Raw genomic sequence first — 25,559 nt, forward strand, 5'->3', positions numbered from 1 at the left:
AGGAAAAAACCAACCAGGAAAAACCAAACCAGGAAAAACCAACCAGGAAAAACCAAACCAGGAAAAAACAACCAGGAAAAACCAAACCAGGAAAAACCAACCAGGAAAAAACAACCAGGAAAAACCAAACCAGGAAAAAACAACCAGGAAAAACCAAACCAGGAAAAAACAACCAGGAAAAACCAACCAGGAAAAACCAACCAGGAAAAAAACAACCAGGAAAAACCAAACCAGGAAAAAACAACCAGGAAAAACCAAACCAGGAAAAACCAACCAGGAAAAACCTGCTGAGGCCTCAACCTTCCCTCTGTCTAATATATTAACATAAACGGTGTGAATCTCTGAGTTTCTCTGAGTTTCTCTGAGTTTCTCGCGGCGGTTGCAGCAGTCGGGTCTCTCTGGGTCTGAATTCATCGCAATCAAACCTCATTTTTACTGAAACAAGAATCAAACTCAGTTTGAAGATCATTCCAGCTTCTTCCACCAACATTAAACATCATTTATCTGTCATCTCAGCAGTTTATGAGGCTCTTGATCGAACCGCCGCTGTTTCACGGACATGACGTCACACTTCGAACGATGCAGCAAACTAAAACTGTAGAAACTACAGTGCCACCTGCTGGACACTTACGTGTAAAATGTTTATGTTTTATAGAGTTTTGCCTTCATTACCTCTGAGTATGTTCTTTCAGTAAACGACCGTTACTTTAAATACTCCAGTTAAATAATCAATGATTCAATTATTTGATGATTCTGTGGGAAGAAATTGTAACAATATCCAAAGATTTTACAATTAAAGTCACACTTTGTTGTTTTATATATAAAATGAGCAGAAATATGATTCAGCTGTTAAAGATGGCCGCCTTAAGTCGCTCCGCTCTCGCTCACAAATCTGAGACAGGAAACAGAAAACGGAAACATTCAGCTGATCCAGCTGTTTCTCCCATTCTGCCCTTCCTCCTCGATTTGTCTCCGTCTCGCTCACAACCCCCAACACACACACACAGAAACACACTCTAACCCCCGACCCCCCACAAGTATCAGGTGTCCTGGCAGAGTGTGTGTGGAGTGGGGGGTTCAAACAGGTGTCTGCTGAGAGTCCCACACGGAGCCTGTTGGAGGCAGGTTTTACCTCACACTCCCAGCTGCTCTGTCTCACACACACACACACACACACACACACACACACACACACACACACACACACACACCCCACACACACACACACACACACACACACACACACACACACACACACACACACACACACATCAAGCACCATGTATCCATCTGTCACAAGAATTAGATGTAATCCATGGGAATTTTCAGATGTCATGGAAGGAAAAGAGAAAGTGTGTTTGCACTTTGAGCGGAGCTGAAATGTGACACACAGCCACCTGCAGCACACACACACACACACACACACACACACACACACACACACACACACACACACACACACACACACACACACACGTCTGCCTGTGTGTTGTTGGTTTTCTGCAGTGTGAAAAATCAAAGTTCTTCTTTCTTCATTCTGTTTGTTTTGTATAAATTCAAACTGAATTATAAAATTTCCAAATGAAAAGTAAAAGTTTGCCGTTGTTCTTATTGTGCTTCAGGTTTAGCGTTAAAACGTAAAAAGCTTCAAACAACAGAAAACAACATCAGCTATCAGAACAATGCCATGGCTGCATGTTCATATTTCAGAAAAGGTTTTGGTTTATGTGATGATTTAGAGAAAACTAAAAGTTTCTCAAATCTTTTTCTGCAGGTTTTTACCCGCAGCACGGGCGCCACCGTGTGGCCAGAGAGAGCCAGTTTTTCAACACGATTCATCAAAAAGTGATGATCGATCACTTTTTGCAGCCGCAGGATCGGTTTGTTCGGCCCGGTTCGGGAAGCTGGACGGGTTTTCGGTCAGGACATTTCTTCATGGACTGCATGTGATTAGAAGCAGCTGAAAGTAAAATGGAGAATAAAAAAGGGAATTTTCACAGTGAAAAAGTTCCTCTCTAGTTTATTCAAACTATCAATATTCAACATAAATTATAAAATCTCAGCTGATCTAACAACTGCTGCAGTTAATGATGAAAAAATGTAATGAATTTCAAAATAAATGAAATAATAGTTGATTTGTTAGTGTGGCCTTTGACTGAACCTGCTTTCATTCATGAGTCAGTTTGTATTTTTCACATTCACTTATTTTATCCATTACAAGAAAAGACTTTGTGTAAAACTCTGAAATGCACGAGCTTTGCAGAAGTTTTTAATACATAAACAAACTGAAAGTAAACTCCTAAAATCACAAACAGGATGGGAACAGAAAGGCCGTTGATCTGTACAGCACCGATAAAAAAAGCTTTAGACAAAAACATTCAGTACTAAAATATTTCCCGTTTTGACATCATTTGCTCTGACATCAGTCTGCTTGGTGGCGATCAGGAGCTTTTCAGGGACAAACTGAGAAATCCTTCACAACTCAGATGAAGAAAATAATCGTTTTCATGCCACGAGCTTTTGAGACAAACAGGAAACCTCTGGCTGAAAACAATCTGACTCAAGATCAGCTCAGCTTTTATTGTTGCTTAAAGAGATTTCAGGGGAAATGCAACTCAGGACGTCTTACAGAAACAGCAGGTAGAAGCCAGAAGGTAACAGAGCCTGTAGTTAAATAATCAAAACTATTTTAAAAAATGGTCAACATTTAAAAAAAAAACAGTAAAATGATGTAAACAGCTACGAGAAATTCAGCAGAGAGCCGGTTTGGAGAATCTCCTTCAATACATTCAGAGGGAAAGTTTCTCTGTTGGTCGCTGTTACTGACATGTAGCTTTAAAGCTGCGTAGATATTAGCTAGCAGTGAGGACAGGTTAGGATCCCTCCATGGCCTAAACAAAACCTGTTCATCACATTTTTTACATGAAATCATTCTCAAAACAGATTTCAGTCTGAGCTTTTCTCTTGTCGCTTTAAATCCAACCCACTGCTGCTGGCCACGCCCCCCATAAACTGCAGAGACAAAACTATACAACCATACATCTTTGAAAAGCATAGTGAAGCCTCCCTGCCCACCAGCCAGAAAGCAACAAGTTAACAACTAATCTCTTGACTTTTCCAGCAGCCATTGTACAGCAGGAAAACCAGCTGATCAGCTGGGTTGCTCTGCAATAGGCAGAACTCTGCTGGGGTGACAGCTCTGAACGTGACTCATCAGCAGTTTCAGACATAAAACCCGCCACCGTATGCCAGAAGTCACTCAGCTGTTCTGCTTTTTAGAAGCATAAAAATATTAAACGTGAACTCTGCATAATGTTTCACCACTGACGCTGCAATAAACCGTTTTCACGGTGGGACGTTTTCCATGGATCTTCTCCGGTCTCAAACTCGCCAAACTAAAGTCCGGTTCTGGTCCCACCCAAATGGACTCCAGCTCACCGACCACTACAACAAAAAAACTAACTTAGAGCTTTTCCTATATTGAGAGTGTCGGTCACTTCCTGTTGTGTGGTTTTTAATGGCCGCCGCCTGCTGGTGTCGCCTCTGATCCGTTTCATTGCAGTCCAGTTTGGGTTCTGGTACCAGGAAGGTTTGGGCCTTTCACATCTGAAAAGCTTTTTCCGGGTCTGAGGTTCTGAAAGCTGCAGCTCGGATCGAAGCGAGGTTATGTTGAGAGAGCATCAGCAGTCAGCAGCTGCAGGTTCAGACAGAAGCTTCATTTTAAGGTGGATTTAATCCGTCCAACCAGAAAATGCCTGATTTATGACAAAACTCTTCATGTCAGAACTTTACTAACATGTTAAAGTTCATGGACTGTTTAAAATGAAACAAAGAAAGAAATGGGTCAACACTAATCAATCAATCAATCAATCAGTCAACCAACCAACCAACCAACCAATCAATCGTTTATGATGCCACACAGAACTCACTTTCATAAATTTAAGATCTCAAAAATGTTTTTTCCACACATGGAAACTCCATCTAGTTTCTACAAATGTTTTTAGTCGACTTCAGAAACTCCGAAGTAAAGAAATCCAGTTGGATCCTGAATTTCTACTTATTCTGCTCACCAATTTGGACTCCTGAGGGAGAGACTCCCCCTGCTGGCCAACCTGAATAAGCAGACAGGCAGATATCAGAACCAACAACCAGAACATTTAACCCAGTTGAGCCCGAACCGCTTCAGCAGAACCTCCAGACTCCGGTAGCCTCGGCCCGGGTCTGTGCCTCCCTGAGCAGCTGAAGGGCCTCCAGGCGCTCCACAGGGAACTGTTCCCTCACCGTTTGGTCTGGAGTTAATGGGTCTATGGAGGTGGAAAACTGCCACCAATCAGCATCTGAGCAGCACGGATCGTTTTGTTTAGAAAATAATTTCACAAAAAAAAACAAAAAGCCAATTTAGAAAAAAAAACAATGTTTTGACAAGAAGCATTGTGGAGAACCACAATAATTTTTTTGGCCGTATCAAAATTAGTGCAAAGGAAACATTTTCTGCATTGAATCACATGATCAAAAGCCCGATGTTACTACTGCTGGAAACCACAAAGAAGAAAACAGGAAGTGGTTCAGGATGATGGTACTGCACGTTTTTAGAAACTTCTCAGATGAAAACTTTTCATTTCAATTTTTCTTATGTAAAGGAAACAGCTAAAAATGTTTTTTCAACATTGGCAGAATATCAACATAGTTTTGCTCCTGTTTAATAAAAATGCAGATGCTGGATTTGTTTGCATTGTTCATGTTGTTGCATAGCTTAATAAAAATTTTTAAAAATCTCAAACTTTTGTTGCTGGAATGAGGTGGATTTTTGGGCCATATTTAAATTGGTTTACTTCACAAAACTGCAATCGAAACATTTTTTTTTTGCCTCATGACCAACAGCAGGATGTTACTACTGCTGGAAACCTTGAAGAGGAAAACAGGAAGTGGCTGGGGGAAGACAGTGCTGCATATATTTTAATGACTTATGTGAACAAACTTATTTGGGTGATTTTAATTATGTCTCTCAGTGGAAACAATTGTAAAATAATTTTTTTGACATTAGCAAAATATCGACTAACCTCAGCTGCTGCCAGAACAGCGGTGGTTCACTCGGAGATCAGATATTTCAGGAAATATGGAAACCACTTCATGTTTTACATAAAATAATAATAAAAAAAAGAAAAATCCTGGAGCCTCCTCTGTCTGAGACAGGGTCTTCAGTCAGAGGCCTCTACAGAGCCGCTGTTCAACAGACTGCTACAGGCACAGCTATCAACATCTACAGCCACTGAGTGATACGAGTCAACACGTTTAATGTCCCTCTGGGATTGATACAGGATGTTTGAACTGAACTGGATTTTCTTGTCAAAAACCATAAAATTAGCAAACATGTTAAAAATACTGAGACTGGGTCTCATGGTTCCCAACAAATTAGCCTCAAAGTGAAGATACTGACTGCTGATGAGCAAACAACAAAACCCCGCCTCAAGAACATCTGAACAGGCGTTTAAAACGCGGCGCTCCTTTCTGTTTCCGTCGCTGCAGCTGAAATCATCGTACTGTCCGAACTTTGAGAGAAAACAGGAAGAAGAACTGCAGCGTGTTGGAGTCGCGACTCTGCTGGGCCGGCAGAATCACAGAAAACAAACAGAAAATGATAGAGGGCACATGGGGGTCACAGTCCAGACTGGTTACAGGAGCTAAAGTTTAATGGGGGGGCTGGGAGTGATGGTTTGTTAAAGGGGGGCTGTTTGGAGAGTTCGATCCCAGTTCGGCCTCAAGTGTACTGGAACTGGTCCGAAAACGCAGAGAACTCCGGGGTGTACTGGTGGTTCCCGAACTGGCCGTCTCCGCCCTCGTACTGGTCGCTCCCAGAGCCGTACTGGTCGTCAGGGCAACGTAATGGTCGTCTCCTGGGGGGTACTGGTCGTCTGCGGCGCGCGCCGGCCATCGCCCCCGGGTACTGGTTTTCTCCTCCAGTGAGCTGGTTCGACTCCGCAGCTGAAGGCTGGTCGTCTCCAGACTTCTGAACAGCTTTCTTCATTCTTTAAAACAAATGGAAAAAACATCATAAATTCAGAACTCATTTCCTTTTCACATGGTAAAATTAAACATTTTGATTATTTGCAGCATCCCACCCATCGCAGTTATTTGAATTGTTCTGAACACCTAGAAAATCTGAGCTTTTTAAAGTTTGGTCAGGTGACGGAGGGATCTGCCAACTGAAAACCCAGCAGGTAGTTTTTGCACTTTCACAGCTTCCAGAGGCGGATGTTGGCAAAAGCAGCGCTACGAAAAAAAGTGCCGCGGTTTCCAAATGATGGCCGATTGAGTTTGGCAGATGTGTGTGTAGCGATGTTTAAGTAGTTATTATGATGTAAATGTAAAAAAAATAAAATCAAAAATCAGATTTTTGATTGAAGTTATAACTTGTTTTTGTTTATTTCTTGGCGCATCTTGTGGTGGCTTCCATTCAGATCAGAATTGATACCAATTGGCTCTGGCTAATTAAAACTTAATGGATCTCGAGTAATAAAAGTTCCAGATCAAAACTTGCCAAAAAGATTTGAATATTTTGGCTGCAGTTTGAGTTTCAACAGAGAAACAAAACAAAAAGGGAACGGCCACACAGGCGCTTCTGCTCAGGGTAAAGCTGATCTGGTTTTTAATCAACTGATTAGTAATGGATAGTAAAAAGTGATAGTAGGAGATTTTTCAATAAAATGTGAACCAGGTGAAGCTAAAAATGCCAGTAGAGACGTTTTGTGTGGAAATACTAATTTTTTAATCTTACATCTTTACATTTTTGTCCAGTTTTGGCTTAATTCCTGCTCTGAGTGGAATTAAGAGCAGGGATATAAATGTACCATTTACATTTTTCAGTAAATATTATTTACTGAAAAATACAATCTTTTCAAAAATGGTATTTTGTGTCTAACAATTAACTGCTTTCTAAATTAGTTGACAATTTTTGGGCAGTCGATTCACCATGATTAATTTAATAAAATGTTTCAGATCTGTTACTAAAAAAGTTTTGAGATAATATTCTACAGCAGGGAGAACAAAACACAAAGTTTACTAAAAAATCTCCCAATTTTAATAATTTAACATAAAAATACAAACCAAACTCATTTTAATGACACAAATCAAAACGTCATTAGTAAAAATAAATGACATTACAATCCAAACACATCATGCTGAGTTAAATAATGTCCTGCTCAAATGGAATATTTTAACATAAAATACAAAGGTTTAAAAATATGTATCTTCATGGTTTTGTTACTGGTTTCCATGGTTTCATTACTGGTTTCCATGGTCTGGTTACTGGCCTGTTGAATCGTGACCTACTGGTTCTTATGCCTGGCGCCGCTGATGTGAGACTGGTACTGTTCCACGGAGTTGAGCACGATGCTGCAGACGGTGCAGGGGTAACCGTTTAGTGTGCGCTGCAGACAGGAGACAAGTTATTTTCCCAGTGAAAAGCTGAACTTTCAGGGACAAAATGATCAGAAAATATTCAGCTACTGAATATTCATCAGTGGTTTGATCAGTTATCCAAACTTTAGAGCTGCGGTTTTTCATCGGCAGTTTACTGATGTTTAATGTGACATGAAGACAAGGAGAAGGAAGTGGAAGAGAAGATTTTCACAATTCCAGCTGGTCCATTTTAACCATATTTAGTCAGCCATTTTGGCTAGTCAAAGGTTTGGTTGATGAGTTGCGAATGCTAATCGACCTCTGACCTCTGGTCCTCCCAGCCTGGGTCTGGTTCGGTTTGAATGTGAACCCCAAGCGGACCAGAGAGCGCTCCAAAACCAGGAAGTGGACTACAGCGCAGGGCATTCTGGGTAAATCCAACCTAAGCTAACATGTTAGCCTAGCGCTAGCAGCAGAAATGGCTCCTGGTCTTCAGCCAAAGACTAAAGAGAAATCACTAAACTCTGACGCCTCCATCTTGTCTCATCTGGTGAAACAGGAAGTTGCTCTCAGTGTCTTCAGAGGTTTTAGTGTCGTTTCCTGCAGTGGTTGTTGGTGCAGCGCCCCACAGGCCAGGAGGGGAACTGGCTGGTTTGGGTCAGAACCACAGCAGCTGGAGGTGGAGCAGAAGTTCTGGTTCCAGTAGAACCGGGTCGACCCAATTGAAGGAGGAAATTTATCTTTATACTTGAATCCTTCTTTACTGCCTAAATGCATCAGAGACGGCTGGTTGAGTTAAACAGAGCTCTGCAGCTAGAACAAACCTTTACTCTTTTTAATTACATAAATATGTAAATGAGGCAGAGGACTTGCAGTGTGCCACTAATATTAATACAGTGAGTCTGCAGAGGACGAATGAGGGGAACCAGAACCAGAACCCGGGCGGTGGCCTGACCTGGTGCGGTGGAGGGGCCGTATGTCTCCATCAGCTTTAACCTGGTCATGTGTTTTTATGCTTCTTGCCGGCGTAGTGCTGCTGGGCCATGAGTGGGTTGTTGAACGACGCCTTGCAAGTGGAGCAGAAGCGATCTGGGTTGTTGTTGTTGTCGGTTTCAGAACCGCCGGCTGAAATGTCAGCAGGTTTCTCCACCGGCTGTGAAGTCTGAGAGGCTTCTGCAGAGATTAACATACAGAGAAAAAAAAGGTGTGTAAAAAACACAAAATTTAAAAGAATAACAGGAGATGTGCTTTATGATCTGATGGAAGCAGCAACCTGGAGTCTGGGATTCAACAGCTTTCATTTTCAGCCTCTTGGCATGAAATTTGCCCTGATAGTGAGACTCAGCCATAACTGGAGATGTGAAGGTCATGTTGCAGAGGTGGCACGCCTTCAGCCGGTCCGTGTCGCCGTTGTTGCAGTCCTGCAAAGACACACAAACAGCTGATCAAACATTTAACAACAAGGAAATGTCTGAATTTAAAGACCCAGCAAACAGACAAAAATGTTTAATTTACGATGAAACTAATCAACCAGTTAGTCATTCTGCAGATTCTTCATGAACCCTGACACGTGACGTCTCCGCCTTCAGACGCAGTCTGTGGCGCGGTGGCTGAAGGGATATGAGCGACACCTTGAGGGGCCATAAACACAACCGACAAAACCGACTGTCTCACAGATATTATGAATCTAAGTTACTAAAAATTATTTAGCAATGGTTGGAACTCGCTGCTTTATTGGATGTCATGTCAGATCACATGACCAAAACAGTAAAAAGAAGGAAAACGGACTTTCGTTTCACTGTTTTCCTGCCTGTAAACAAGGCAAGGAGGCTAAGCTGTCGGAGCTAAGCTAATGGAGCTAAGCTAACGCAGATAAGCTATCGGAGATAAGCTAACGGAGCTAAGCTAACGGAGATAAGCTAATGGAGCTAAGCTACCAGAGCTAAGCTAACGGAGCTAAGCTATCAGAGCTAAGCTAATGGAGCTAAGCTACCGGAGCTAAGCTAACGGAGATAAGCTAATGGAGCTAAGCTACCGGAGCTAATGAAAAGGAGACGAATGTCCTGGCATCAGTGGTGAGACGTCCTGATATCACGTTCTCCAACATCCCAAGTTATCTACTAGTTTGATCCAGACATGTTCATTCTAGCGAGTGTCTAAATTCGCTTTGTTGGTGTCAGGTCATAATGTTTTGCTATGATTTTGTCCGGGTCACTCATGTTCAGTTATGTTGAGTTCATTTAAGTGGCTCAACCTTGTTTAGCTTGGGCTTATATTTCAGTCTGAGTTTTGTCAGTGGACATCGAGGTTATTCTATTATTAATAAACTATTTTACTAGTGTTATCAAATATACAGTATTAATTCTGATGTATGTTCTGATATGTCCTCTTCAAGGCAAACTGACGTATAAAATGGATGAGCTCAATCCAGACTGGGTTTCAGCGCTGAATCTGGGTCACTGCGAGGGAAACGCCACAACATCAGACTGACATGTGTCAATTAAAGACGCGATACAGCAAGACCATAATGGAGCAACAAGTTACAGAGACTGTTGTCATTATTTAGAGGTAAATAATGACAACTTTAGCAGAGGCTACAGAAGAGGAGCGAGTTGGAGAGGCTTATGAGGAAATGAGAGGATCTCAGCAAGGCTGCTCACTCTGGAGGAACAGGAACCAGTGGCAAAAAGGCAAAAATTAGAAAGTCACTTGTGTGAACAGAGAAGAGATTAATCAGTTACAGGAGAGCAGGGAGCTCAGCTCAGAGCTGAATTAAAACCAGCTGGTCACAAGTTTTCTTAAGGATGACATCTTGTTATCACTGTTTAATACTGTTGGGCCTTTTCTGCTGGCATCACTAATTACTTTGTCTAAGACTCGATCTTCCTGTTCAGCATCTTTGCCATCTTTTTAATGTGTCACATAAAACTGTCTAATGCCTTTGGACACCCTTGATGTGTCGTATGCACATCTTAAGCTCATGGTGAGCTGGCCTCAGAGGCCACAATGCCTCCTGAGTTTGTGGAAACATTTGGAAAACATGTAGCTATTATTATTGACTGTTTTGAATTAGGAACAGAAATACCTTCAAATTTAAAAGCATGAGCACAATCCTGATCCTGCTTCCTTATTGGTATAAAACCACATGGGTGGATTTCTTTTATTTCTAAGGGATGAGGCGGGCGTGCATCAGACAAGCACATAACAGAAAACTGTGGCCTTATCTCTGGGATATTACGTTGTGTTAGCGGACAGAGCATGGCAGTTTAGGAACGATGTGTGCTGAGGTCATGGGAGAGGTCAACTTGATGCTAAAGACACAGGAGGTGCAGCTCACCTGAGAATTCATGTGAAAGAGTGATGGGTTGCATGAGGAACAAACACGAAATGTTACACAGAACCAAGCAGGTTGCTGCTTACATGTGTGCTGCAGCTTAGCGAACATGTGTTCTAGTGTAAAACATAATGCAAATGAAAACTGCACATGTTCATATGAAACTGCACGTTGATATAAAACTGTTAATTAAAATGCAGACTGGAAAATGTCTGGTTATTTTCTGCACTCATTATTTTTGAAATATTTGTACAGTTAGCACTGTTTCATGTAAAATGTAGATAGTAAAAAAAAATGGTATTTGTTCCCCTCATTATTTAGTCAACAGTTGGAAGTGTCTGTTTTTCTCATTTCATAATTTAATGTGGTAAACATGAAACGTTTGATTCAAGCACTACAGAGCGAACCGGTCAACAGAGGATGCTGTCTCCATCACTCTGCACACAGCCCTGACCCATCTGCAGCATCCCAACACCTACATCAGGATGCTATTTGTAGACTTCAGCTCAGCATTTAACACCGTCATCCCAGACAAGCTGGTCCTGAAGCAGGTGGAGCTGCCTGCTTCACTGTGCCACTGGATCAGAGACTTCCTCACCAACAGGCCTCAGGTGGTGAGAATAGGTGGCTCAACATCGTCCCCACTGGTCCTCAACACAGGCACACCGCAGGGCTGTGTGCTCAGCCCAGCTCTCTTCACCCTGTTCACACATGACTGCGTTGCCATCCACCCCACCAACACAGTCGTCAAGTTTGCGGACGACACAACAGTAGTGGGTCTCATTTCAGACAACAACGAGACCCACTACAGAGAGGAGATTCTGCAGCTCACTCAGTGGTGTTCAGCCAATAACTTGGTGCTGAACACAGGGAAGACCAAGGAGGTCATCGTGGACTACAGAAGGTCCAGGAGGACGGGTCACACTCCCCTTCTCATAGATGGAGAAGAGGTGGAGCGTGTGGGACAACATCAAGTTCCTCTCACTCTCTGACCCCTCTCCTGGAATACCAACACCTCCCACCTGGTGAAGAAAGCACAACAAAGGCTCTTCTTCCTCAGGAAACTGAGACGGGCTGGACTTTCCTCACGGCTGCTCGTGAACTTTTACAGGGCGACGATCGAGAGCGTCCTCTGCCTCAACGTGACTGTGTGGTATGGTAGCTGCACAGCACTGGAGAGGAAACAACTGACACGGGTGGTGAGAACAGCACAAGGCATTGTGGGATGCCCCATCCCGGACCTGGACTCTATTTACATAGGCCGGGTCAAGAAGAGAGCTGGATCCATAGCCATGGATTCCAGCCACCCGGGCCACAGACTGTTTGTGCCGCTGCATCAGGCAAGCGTACAGGATATACGGACTACAACAAACAGACTGAGAAACAGTTTCTTCCCCACAGCCGTCAGAGCCATTACTCCCTGCCGCCCCCTCCCACACATATCATAACCTCACATACACCCCCCACACCCCAACCCCCACACAGCCATATTGTTCTGCACTTGCACTGTCACATCATCTGCACATTACCATAATTGGACCTGCTGCTTCTTCTTTGGTGTGGTTGAGTGCCTTTAGTTCATTTTATATATATGTATATATATATTTATGTATATATTATTATTATTGTGTGTTTGTTTATTTAATATTGTATATATTTGACTCTTTGCACGGGAGTTGCAATAGAAATTTTGTTGAATCCTGTTCAATGACAATAAATGCTATTCTCTCTCTCTTCTCTATTCTCTTCGAGTTGCATGTAAACAGGTGATGAAATGAATCACATCTAAACTAAAAAAGAAATATTTGAAATATTTCCGGTAATAAACATACATGTAATGCAGTGCTTCTCAAATAGTGCGATACCTGGGGGGGCGTGTGATCCTGGGGAACAGGCTTTTTTTTGGCCGAACTAGTATAAAGTGTAATTGCGCACAGTAGGCGGCAGTGGCGCTCTCATTGTTACTTCTGTCACGTTTGCGACAGTGCAACATTTTACGACTTACAAGACAACAGGTTTGCCTTGGTTAGCAGTGTTAAGTCAACAAAAAGCTCCGACTGCGTTCTGTCTATGGCCTCCGTTATTCAACAACCCCCAACATGAAAAAGTTTTTCACAGGGATGAAAAGAAAAGCGGAGAGAGACAAAGATAATGAGACAACAGAAAGTCAACCGAAAGCTAAGAAGAGGAAATACGACGAAGCGTATTTAGCGCTTGGCTTCACTGTGACTACAGTTGGAGAAGAGGAAAAGACCGCTGTGTTTGCTGTGTCTAAAAATGCTCGCAGCGGACAGCATGAAGCCAAATAAATTAGCGCGTCACTTAAATACGTTACATCCCAATCACGCCGATAAGCCGCTAGAGTTTTTTCAGCGAAAAAAATGTTAATAAGAAAAATGTTATGCAGAGATGGATAGTCACAGTGGGGAGTGAGGGGCGCGAATAGTTTTCTTCTTGCTAGGGGGGCGTAACGGAAAATAATTGAGAAGCACTGATGTAATGAAAGATTCTATTTTTAAGTAAACATTTTGTGATTAAACAATTACATAATCAGAGATTTTGCAGTAAATATTTAATGTAAACAATCAAAGCAGATGAAAGAGTCCATCTTTAAACATTTAATGTGTTAAACATTTCAGAGTAAATGTCATGAAATAGATCCGACTACAAGTATTTGTTATATTTAACATATTTCAGGCGATAAATACACATGTAATAAAATAGATCCTGTCTGAATTTTATGTAACTAACAACATTTGACGATCATCTGAGGTAATACATTTTATGAAAATTTCAAAATATTTTTTAAATATACATTTGGTTAAAAATTAAAAACAGGTAAAAATGAAATGAGGATGAGGGTGTCTTCTATACAGTTTAGTAGAAAAATTTCACACTGCTTTTAAGTCAATGGGTCACATGACCTAGAAGCTACTGAAGAAAACATGATATTATTTGATATTAAAATTATTTAAAATATTGAATATGACTTAACATTTTAATAAAGGACAGTGTGTCTCATGTAAAAGCATAAACTACCACGTTGTTGTGTCAGCTGGTCACAAGGCAAGGCGTTTATTTACAGGAGTGTTTGGTTGGGAACCTCTGAGCGCTCAGAGAACGGCCGGCCCAAATCAGCCATCAGAAATCGGATTGAGCTAAACGCTGCTTGCTCCGCAGAGCGCCAACATCCAACATCCGATTGAAAAACAACTTCACTGCGTCGGTAACACAACAAAAACACCAGAACAAAGTTTGTTTTGGTCGGTGGCCTGTAAAGATGGTGCCGAGCAACTGCGCAGTTCCAAAGCTCTACGTTAAAAAAACATTAAAATATAAAAATAAACTAATAACTGAATCCTTTTTAAGTGAGAAAATAAACATTTTACTGTTTAAAGGTCAATATCCTTTCATTCCTTTAGTGACATGAGAAAAGCTGAACATCAATACAGACTGGAGCTGATCTATGGATTAATTATTGATTAACTGATTAATAATCGGATGCAAATGTGCTTTACATAATTTGATGATCAAGGAATTTTGGGTGGAACAAATTTACAGAAAATGTTTATCTTAAATGCAAAATGTTTATTTTTTAAAAGTTTCAGCTTATTTACTGGTCTGAATGTTCTTTCAGCAAATTGTTCTTTTGTTAACAATTGATTACTAAATCAGTTGGTGATTATTTCAATAACCGATTAATCGATTCAGCCCCGTTTCTCTGACGTGAAAACTGAGGTTTTTCAGTTTGCTCCACATCCTGTTGGCGTCACTTTTAATCTAATTGACGTTTTTCACTCACGTTGTTGGAGGTTTTGGGCTTCTTGACCGGATCGCCGTTCTCATTTTCCAGGGAAAGGAAACGCCGAACCTTGTTGGCATGTTTCTTACTCTGGAAGCAGAAAAACAGTTCTTGACTGGAAATGAAGAATAATCCAGTTCTGGGTAATTTATCAAGTTACTGAACATATTAAGAGTCCAGCAATGTTTCACGTCTTTACAGGATGTTGATGAGTTTAAAGCTTCAGCAGCGACTCTGCTGCACTGACCTGATAATGAGTCAACTTCTGAGACTGAGAAATCAGGACGGCGCTGCAGACTTTACACTGGGTGTCAGAAAACAGGTCGCCTCGCTCCCGGATCATTTTATCTACTGCAGGGAGGAGAGCGACAGAAGCACAGAGGAATCAGGATAAATCATCTGGAAATAAAATATCACTTCGAATAAAATACCCTGCTGCTGTTTTTACACTTATCAAAAAATCAACTCTTTGATTTTCACAAACCTCCCAAACGCCTCTGATGACCCATGAGCAGAAACCTGCAAATAACGCTGCCCAAAAATAAAATGTTTTCAGGCTGATCTGAGTGACAATTTAACTTGGTGTCAGATTACAAAAATATACAAATAATCTGGAGATTCAAGATGGTCAACAAGACTCAGTGGTTCTACGAGGGGTGTCCAACATGTGGCGCAGGGGCCAACTGTGGGTCAAGGAGTTACTTAGGCCACAAGCCAGTTGATCAAGGTAAACATTTTATTTAAAAGAGGGCAATTTTCATAAACAGACAAATTAAAGTCTACTTAAAATGGAAAATGTAAAGTGCAACACATTGTATTCCAATTTTATGTTTTGGCTTTAATTTTATAGTAAATAATAATGAAAGCATCCGGAGATTTTTACTCAAAAAGCAGACTCATGTTCATTTATTGGTATTGTATTTTATTTTTGTTGAAATAACAAAAACCCAAAACGTTGATGACATTGTTTTTTCTTTCACGTTTCAGGTTTCCAGATCTCTCTGCTGCAGACAATATATCGCCTGTTTTCCTGTTTCTGGTTAAATCGTGACAAGCAGGTTAAATGTTTAATGCAAGTTTGGATCGTTTGTTTTTCTCTGATTTCTTTTGTAAAAGGAAAAGATGGATTGTTAAGTTGAAGTTCTGAGGTTGGAAAAATGCCAAAAATGTGAAGCACTGCACCTTTTTTATTGATAAGTGTAATATCAATACAAATAATTGTAAAAAATGTATTGATGTTTGCTTGGACACATTTACTCAATAACTTCATTATTCACACCAAAATAACCAACAGCTACTAATTTCTGATGGATTATATTTAATTAATTCAGATAATTTAGTGAAACACGTTTCTAAAGAACAAACTTATTTCCAGTTCCTGACTCCAGTTCACTGATTCGTCTCTGGTATTCAAAAACATTATAGTTTTTGAATACCAGTGGCTTTCATTAGCAATGATGAAACAAAACTGCAATGTAATTTCCAGGTGTCTGGCTGCATTGTTCATATGGTGATCATGTTTAACTGCAAGACCTGGAAATAATCTGCAGCTTAATCCCACAATTTAACTTTTTAAAAAAATTTTATAGTTAATGTAAGTAAAATATCTTTATGTTTCAAGGCAGGCACAGTTACTGTGTAAAAGTTTTTAATGGTGAAAATATAAATTATACATTTACAAACTGCTGGATAAAAATGGATCAAGAGTAAAATGGTATGACAGAAAGGATACACAAGTACTAACTGATCAGGAAATCTTATTTAGTATGTACAAAGTTATGTGCCAATTTTGTTTTTTAAGAGTAAAATAAACTAAATCACATATAAACAATTACAAAATAAATTTAGGCTCTAGAAACTTTTAGAAATCAGTTTTTCAATAGAAAGCTTAACACAGTAGACAAAGTTTAAGATGAATTTGCAGCTTTTATCATATTTTGATCTCCAAATGGTTCAGCAAACATATTACTAAAACAAAGCTGGTGTATGAACAAAAGGTCTCACTTTGACAGAAACCTGGACAATTTTTAATTCAAATATATTCAGTGAAGTTACTTCAGCTGAGTAGAGACTCCATTAGTTTTATTCAAATATAAGTCGGGCTATTTCATGACAACTTTACTCAACTAACAGCAAAAAGGACGTTGGAGTAAATCTGATCATAAAAATACATTTTACGTTACGCAAGTAAATGTTGCTAGTTTCTACACATTTGAAAATGTTGCTAATATGTCCATTTTCAGTCATTACAATACATTTACTAATACACGATTTAGATGAAATGTGCAGCTGCTATTTGTGACGGTGAATAACGTGCTGCAAGCGGGTTAAATTTAGAGCGTCCTGTCAGGCTGCGTCCTGCTAGCTGCGCGCGCCTCCATCGCGATGTTAACTGTCAGTCTCGTGAGCGGCTTTCCCATCACTACGCACAACAAACTGCTAAAAACACCTCCTCCCGACTCATTAAAACTGCTTCTCTAGGGGAACACAATGTGGCAATCCTCCCATAGTGTCGTCCTAAACGTATTTTTCGAGAAAAGTCCGAATTAACATCGGATGCAGACCTGCTCTCGTCGACCTTGGAGCAGAAACGTTACAGCTACTTAGCTTAGCACGTTTTAGCATTAGCCTCGAGGAAGCCGCGAAAAAACCCACAAAGTGTTTCAACCGCTAAACCCTGCGGGTCGACTGCTCGATGCGTTGAGGCGGTTCTCTACAAGCGTATGCATGCGTTTGGAGGATCCAGGTGTCATACCCTCCGCCAGTCCCGAAGGTAAGACAGGAAAACTCTCGGTCTGCATCGCCTCCGCCATGATTTTTCTACACAGCATCGGCTTCCAACAGCGCATGCGCGGCAAATACACAGACTGGAGTCATTTAGAAAACTGGGCTTCAAAACAATTACATAAAAGGTTCCTTTATAACACATCGAGTAAATATGTTATAAAAGTGCAAGTAAGACGTTACATTACACTCCCCGAAACATATGGAGGTTCTACAATGTTTTTGCGACTGTAGCTTTAAGAATTGACGTAGTCATGGAAACCATCTTTGATTAAAAACACATTGAAAATGCTATCTTACGGCCCCGACATGGCTGGCTCAACATTCGGTAATCAATAAGTTCGTAAAGTGGACCCAGGGGGACTGAGCCGGGCAGAGGAGATGATGCAGAAGTTTCTAGAGCAGGCGACCTTTAAACGGTGCAGACCCTAAACCAGCCACTAGATGGAGACAGGTCATTCAATTTTTAGCTCTGCGTGTTTACAGTGGCGCCATGACGCAAAGCATTCCAGTAGGTCCAGTTCTGCGTGACTCCAAAAGGACACGATGAACGACTTGGAGTGGCTTAGTCAAAGTCTGACAATAAATCCAAACAAAGGGCCAGTCTTCCTTCACAGTGTGTAAAAGACTGATTGTCAGCTGTTGCAAACAGTTTATGTTGTTGTTGCAAACTTCACAGAGGACATACTCAATAATTTGAACTATGGATATAAAACAACATTTTCCACAGAGAAAAATATAATTTTGCAGTCAGTGGTTAGGAAATGTAACACTGCTTGAATCCACTTATTAACACATTATAAATCATCTCATTCTGTGTGAAATTTGTTGTATTAGTTTGTTATACAGTTCATAAACCTTTCGGATCTGAATGATTTAGTTGACAAACTAAATAGTAGTGACTGACGTGTGTCTTGAAAAGGAATATGTCAATTGTGTATAAACGACTAATGTAACATCCAGATGAAAGAAACATTTCTGCCGCAGCTGTAACTTTCTCTCCTCGCCTGAGGAATAAAATGCTCAGCGACGGCGCAGAGCAAACAGAAAATGTTCTGTTTACAGAACGCTGCATGTCTGATCTTTGGTTTGAAACATAAAAGCAGCTGTTAGAAAATTAATGACTAACAGATTTAAACCTTCTGGCTCCTTTTGTCTTCAGAAGATCAAGAAATTCGGCTCAGATTTCTCATTATTCACATTTGTTGTGTTGTTACGTAGATTAGTCCAAAACCCTGAACTTTCTGCTGGTGCTCCTAATATAAATGGTGTGGAACATTTTATGTGCTAATGGCTTTTTAAAGCTCTTTTCTTTTAAATTTGACCTCCTTCAAAGCCTTTTATTGCTCTGAAGCACCAAATAATAACATTAATAAGTATAAAATGTTGTGTTCTAGTGTATTTCATTTAGTTTTACATTTGAAAATAAAAACACAGATTAAAATGGCATTTATACATCTGTTCCTCAGACTATTATCTGATTTCTTTTGAAGGTGCAGTTTGTTTGGTTTAGTGTTTTTTTTTATAGAAAGTAATTTTATGAATGTTCAAAATGTTTGTCAATAAATGCCAGAGAACGATACTTTACTGTAATGCTGTTAATTTCTTTATTTTCTTAGCTTGGGTTTCAATCTCAGTGGTAGAAAATGACTAGAAACAATAGAAAAAGTAAATTAGGGGAATAACGTGGCAAAAAGAGGAACTGTAATCTTTGGTATTTAAGACCTCAGCAGGTCTGCTGAGTTTTTGCAGCACTGAATCCAGATGTTGGTTATTGTTCGTATTATACGGGTTTATTTTGTGTTGGATTGAATGAAGGGAACTTCATGTACGTGGTTCCACTCTGCAAGACCAGCAGGGCCTCTCCGTTCTTCGTGTCGTCTGTCAGCAGCTCCAAGGCGGCGGCGGTGACGTCAGAAACCCTGAAACCGTCAGAGCAATGTCAACAAAAGGAGTAAAAAGCAGATTAAAATCATTTTTAAGCGTGCACTTACATTACCGTCCCCATCACGTCAACCAGTTTGTGTGTAGCAGCGGCCAGGTTGGAGAACTGACCCAGCCGAATCGGGATGTTGGTCATCAGGTCGGTTTGCACGAAGCCAGGACAAATCGTGTTGAACCGAACACCAAACCCAGAAGCCTCAGAGGCAGCCTGAAAACAAAGAACATGGTTTTCAAACAGAACCTTCCAGACCTATTCAAATCCCATCCAGAACCATACAGATCCCATCCAGAACCATCCAAAACCATCCAGATCCCATCCAGAACCATTCAAATCCCATCCAGAACCATCCAGTACCATTCAAATCCCATCCAGAACCATCCAAAACCATACAGATCCCATCCAGAACCATTCAAATCCCATCCAGAACCATCCAAACCATACAGATCCCATCCAGAACCATCCAGATCCCATCCAGACCCATTCAAATTCCATCCAAAACCATCCAGATCCCATCCAGAACCATTCAAATCCCATCCAGAACCATCCAGAACCATTCAAATCCCATCCAGAACCATCCAAAACCATACAGATCCCATCCAGAACCATCCAGATCCCATCCAGAACCATTCAAATCCCATCCAGAACCATTCAAATCCCATCCAGAACCATCCAAAACCATACAGATCCCATCCAGAACCATCCAGATCCATTCAAATCCCATCCAGAACCATACAGAACCATCCAGATCCCATCCAGAACCATCCAGATCCCATCCAGAACCATACAGTTCTAATCCAGAACCATACAGATCCCATCCAGAACCATACAGATCCCATCCAGAACCATACAGATCCCATCCAGAACCATACAGTTCTAATCCAGAACCATACAGCTCCCATCCAGAACCATACAGATCCCATCCAGAACTATACAGTTCTAATCCAGAACCATACAGATCCCATCCAGAAGCATACAGATCCCATCCAGAACCATACAGAACCATTCAAATCCCATCCAGAACCATCCAAAACCATACAGATCCCATCCAGAACCATACAGATCCCATCCAGAACTATACAGTTCTAATCCAGAACCATACAGATCCCATCCAGAAGCATACAGATCCCATCCAGAACCATACAGAACCATTCAAATCCCATCCAGAACCATCCAAAACCATACAGATCCATCCAGAACCATTCAAATCCCATCCACAACCATACAGAACCATCCAGATCCCATCCAGAAACAACCAGATCCCATCCAGAACCATACAGATCCCATCAAGAACCATACAGATCCCATCCAGAACCATCCAGATCCCATCAAGAACCATACAGATCCCATCCAGAACCATCCAGATCCCATACAGAACCATCCAGATCCCATCCAGAACCATACAGTTCTAATCCAGAACCATACAGATCCCATCCAGAACCATACAGATCCCATCCAGAACCATACAGTTCTAATCCAGAACCATACAGCTCCCATCCAGAACCATACAGATCCCATCCAGAACCATACAGATCCCATCCAGAACTATACAGTTCTAATCCAGAACCATACAGATCCCATCCAGAAGCATACAGATCCCATCCAGAACCATACAGAACCATTCAAATCCCATCCAGAACCATCCAGATCCCATCCAGAACCATTCAAATCCCATCCAGAACCATCCAGAACCATTCAAATCCCATCCAGAACCATCCAAAACCATACAGATCCCATCCAGAACCATTCAAATCCCATCCACAACCATACAGAACCATCCAGATCCCATCCAGAACAACCAGATCCCATCCAGAACCATACAGATCCCATCAAGAACCATACAGATCCCATCCAGAACCATCCAGATCCCATCAAGAACCATACAGATCCCATCCAGAACCATCCAGATCCCATACAGAACCATCCAGATCCCATCCAGAACCATACAGTTCTAATCCAGAACCATACAGATCCCATCCAGAACCATACAGATCCCATCCAGAACCATACAGTTCTAATCCAGACCATACAGCTCCCATCCAGAACCATACAGATCCCATCCAGAACCATACAGATCCCATCCAGACTATACAGTTCTAATCCAGAACCATACAGATCCCATCCAGAAGCATACAGATCCCATCCAGAACCATACAGAACCATTCAAATCCCATCCAGAACCATCCAGATCCCATCCAGAACCATTCAAATCCCATCCAGAACCATTCAAATCCCATCCAGAACCATCCAAAACCATACAGATCCCATCCAGAACCATTCAAATCCCATCCACAACCATACAGAACCATCCAGATCCCATCCAGAAACAACCAGATCCCATCCAGAACCATACAGATCCCATCAAGAACCATACAGATCCCATCCAGAACCATCCAGATCCCATCAAGAACCATACAGATCCCATCCAGAACCATCCAGATCCCATACAGAACCATCCAGATCCCATCCAGAACCATACAGTTCTAATCCAGAACCATACAGATCCCATCCAGAACCATCCAGATCCCATCCAGAACCATCCAGATCCCATCCAGAACCATACAGTTCTAATCCAGAACTATACACATCCCATCCAGAACCATACAGATCCCATCCAGAACCATCCAGATGCCATCCAGAACCATACAGATCCCATCCAGAACCATCCAGATCCCATCCAGAACCATCCAAAACCATACAGATCCCATCCAGAACCATCCAAAACCATACAGATCCCATCCAGAACCATACAGATCCCATCCACAACCATACAGATCCCATCCAGAACCATCCAAAACCATACAGATCCCATCCAGAACCATACAGTTCTAATCCAGAACCATCCAGATCCCATCAAGAACCATACAGATCCCATCCAGAACCATCCAGATCCCATACAGAACCATCCAGATCCCATCCAGAACCATACAGTTCTAATCCAGAACCATACAGATCCCATCCAGAACCATACAGATCCCATCCAGAACCATCCAGATCCCATCCAGAACCATACAGTTCTAATCCAGAACCATACAGATCCCATCCAGAACCATACAGATCCCATCCAGAACCATCCAGATCCAATCCAGATCCCATCCAGAACCATACAGATCCATCCAGAACCATCCAAAACCATACAGATCCCATCCAGAACCATCCAAAACCATACAGATCCATCCAGAACCATACAGATCCCATCCAGAACCATCCAAAACCATACAGATCCCATCCAGAACCATACAGAACCATCCAGATCCCATCCAGAACCATACAGTTCTAATCCAGAACCATCCAGATCCCATCAAGAACCATACAGATCCCATCCAGAACCATCCAGATCCCATACAGAACCATCCAGATCCATCCAGAACCATACAGTTCTAATCCAGAACCATACAGATCCCATCCAAATCCAGATCCCATCCAGAACCATCCAGATCCCATCCAGAACCATACAGTTCTAATCCAGAACTATACACATCCCATCCAGAACCATCCAGATGCCATCCAGAACCATACAGATCCATCCAGAACCATCCAGATCCCATCCAGAACCATCCAAAACCATCCAGATCCCATCCAGAACCATCCAGATCCCATCCAGATCCCATCCAGAACCATACAGATCCCATCCAGAACCATCCAAAACCATACAGATCCCATCCAGAACCATCCAGAACCCAGATCCCATCCAGAACCATACAGATCCCATCCAGAACCATCCAAAACCATACAGATCCCATCCAGAACCATCCAGAACCATTCAGATCCCATCCAGAACCATCCAGATCCATTCAAATCCCATCCAGAACCATACAGAACCATCCAGATCCCATCCAGAACCATTCAAATCCCATCCAGAACCATTCAAATCCTATCCAGAACCATCCAAAACCATACAGATCCCATCCAGAACCATCCAGATCCCATCCAGAACCATTCAAATCCCATCCAGAACCATCCAGAACCATTCAAATCCCATCCAGAACCATCCAGAACCATACAGATCCCATCAAGAACCATACAGATCCCATCCAGAACCATCCAGATCCCATCCAGAACCATACAGAACCATCCAGATCCCATCCAGAACCATACAGTTCTAATCCAGAACCATACAGATCCCATCCAGAATTATACAGATCCCATCCAGAACCATACAGTTCTAATCCAGAACCATACAGATCCCATCCAGAACCATACAGAACCATTCAAATCCCATCCAGAACCATCCAAAACCATACAGATCCCATCCAGAACCATCCAGATCCCATCCAGAACCATTCAAATCCCATCCAGAACCATCCAAAACCATACAGATCCCATCCAGAACCATCCAGATCCCATCCAGAACCATCCAGATCCCATCCAGAACCATACAGTTCTAATCCAGAACAATACACATCCCATCCAGAACCATACAGATCCCATCCAGAACCATCCAGATCCCATCCAGAACCATACAGATCCCATCCAGAACCATACAGATCCCATCCAGAACCATCCAAAACCATACAGATCCCATCCAGAACCATCCAAAACCATACAGATCCCATCCAGAACCATACAGATCCCATCCAGAACCATCCAAAACCATACAGATCCCATCCAGAACCATCCAGATCCCATCCAGAACCATACAGTTCTAATCCAGAACCATCCAGATCCCATCAAGAACCATACAGATCCCATCCAGATCCCATACAGAACCATCCAGATCCCATCCAGAACCATACAGTTCTAATCCAGAACCATACAGATCCCATCCAGAACCATACAGATCCCATCCAGAACCATCCAGATCCCATCCAGATCCCATCCAGAACCATCCAAAACCATACAGATCCCATCCAGAACCATCCAAAATCATACAGATCCCATCCAGAACCATACAGATCCCATCCAGAACCATACAGATCCCATCCAGAACCATCCAAAACCATACAGATCCCATCCAGAACCATCCAGATCCCATCCAGAACCATCCAGATCCCATCCAGAACCATTCAAATCCCATCCAGAACCATTCAAATCCCATCCAGAACCATCCAAAACCATACAGATCCCATCCAGAACCATCCAGATCCCATCCAGAACCATTCAAATCCCATCCAGAACCATTCAAATCCCATCCAGAACCATCCAAAACCATACAGATCCCATCCAGAACCATCCAGATCCCATCCAGAACCATTCAAATCCCATCCAGAACCATCCAGAACCATTCAAATCCCATCCAGAACCATCCAAAACCATACAGATCCCATCCAGAACCATCCAGAACCATACAGATCCCATCCAGAACCATCCAAAACCATCCAGATCCCATACAGATCCCATCCAGAACCATACAGATCCCATCCAGAACCATCCAAAACCATACAGATCCCATCCAGAACCATCCAGATCCCATCCAGAACCATCCAGATCCCATCCAGAACCATCCAGATCCCATCCAGAACCATTCAAATCCCATCCAGAACCATCCAAAACCATACAGATCCCATCCAGAACCATCCAGATCCCATCCAGAACCATACAGATCCCATCCAGAACCATACAGATCCCATCCAGAACCATACAGATCCCATCCAGAACCATACAGTTCTAATCCAGAACCATACAGATCCCATCCAGAACCATACAGATCCCATCCAGAACCATACAGTTCTAATCCAGAACCATACAGATCCCATCCAGAACCATACAGTTCTCATCCAGAACACGTAGAACATTCTTCCAGAACAGGAAGATTTGTTTTTTATTATTGCTTAGAAACTGTTTCTTTTGCAAATTTAGAGCATATTTAGAAAGTCCAGAGGATACGTGAATAGAAGTATCTAGTTTATTTACTTTGGATCAACATTATCAGCTTTTTTTCTTTTGCTCTTTTCTTTAGTTTGTTAATTTGACTGTTTTTTCTTTTAATTCCTGTAAAGCGCTTTGTATTGCCTTGTTGCTGTATATGTGCTGTATAGATAAACTAACCTTTGCAGAACCATCCAGAACCAGTCACAGCTGTCTTTCTTAATGGGGACATGTTATTAAAAATTCACATTTTTGTTCTTCCGTTCTGGTCTCTGCTGCTTCTAGAGCAGACCGAGGTCTTTAAAAATCCTCCCAGCTGTTTTTGGCAATAAGTCATGATTAGTTTGATTTAAAATAGGGGCAATAAATAAATATCATCCTGTTACTAACAGATATGTCTGCTGGGTTTAAATCCAGAATATGGAACCTTTTCCTAAATATAGTCTGTGACTTATATTTGTAGTTTCTATTTGTATGTTATTTACTGATTT

At 41.7% G+C, this 25,559-nt stretch overlaps 2 pseudogenes; both read right to left on the bottom strand.

Annotated features, from left to right (window-relative positions):
* Positions 1-5,712: 5,712 nt before the first annotated feature.
* LOC129355307 (zinc finger protein 346-like) lies at positions 5,713-17,355 on the bottom strand (annotated as a pseudogene).
* A 1,551-nt stretch (positions 17,356-18,906) lies between these two features.
* The window catches only part of LOC129355306 (15-hydroxyprostaglandin dehydrogenase [NAD(+)]-like), a 16,123-nt pseudogene continuing 9,470 nt past the window's right edge, over positions 18,907-25,559 (bottom strand).

Source organism: Poeciliopsis prolifica, unplaced genomic scaffold (genome assembly GCF_027474105.1).
Source record: "Poeciliopsis prolifica strain line A6 unplaced genomic scaffold, Auburn_PproV2 SCAFFOLD129, whole genome shotgun sequence".
In the NCBI taxonomy this organism is placed as follows: Eukaryota; Metazoa; Chordata; class Actinopteri; order Cyprinodontiformes; family Poeciliidae; genus Poeciliopsis; species Poeciliopsis prolifica.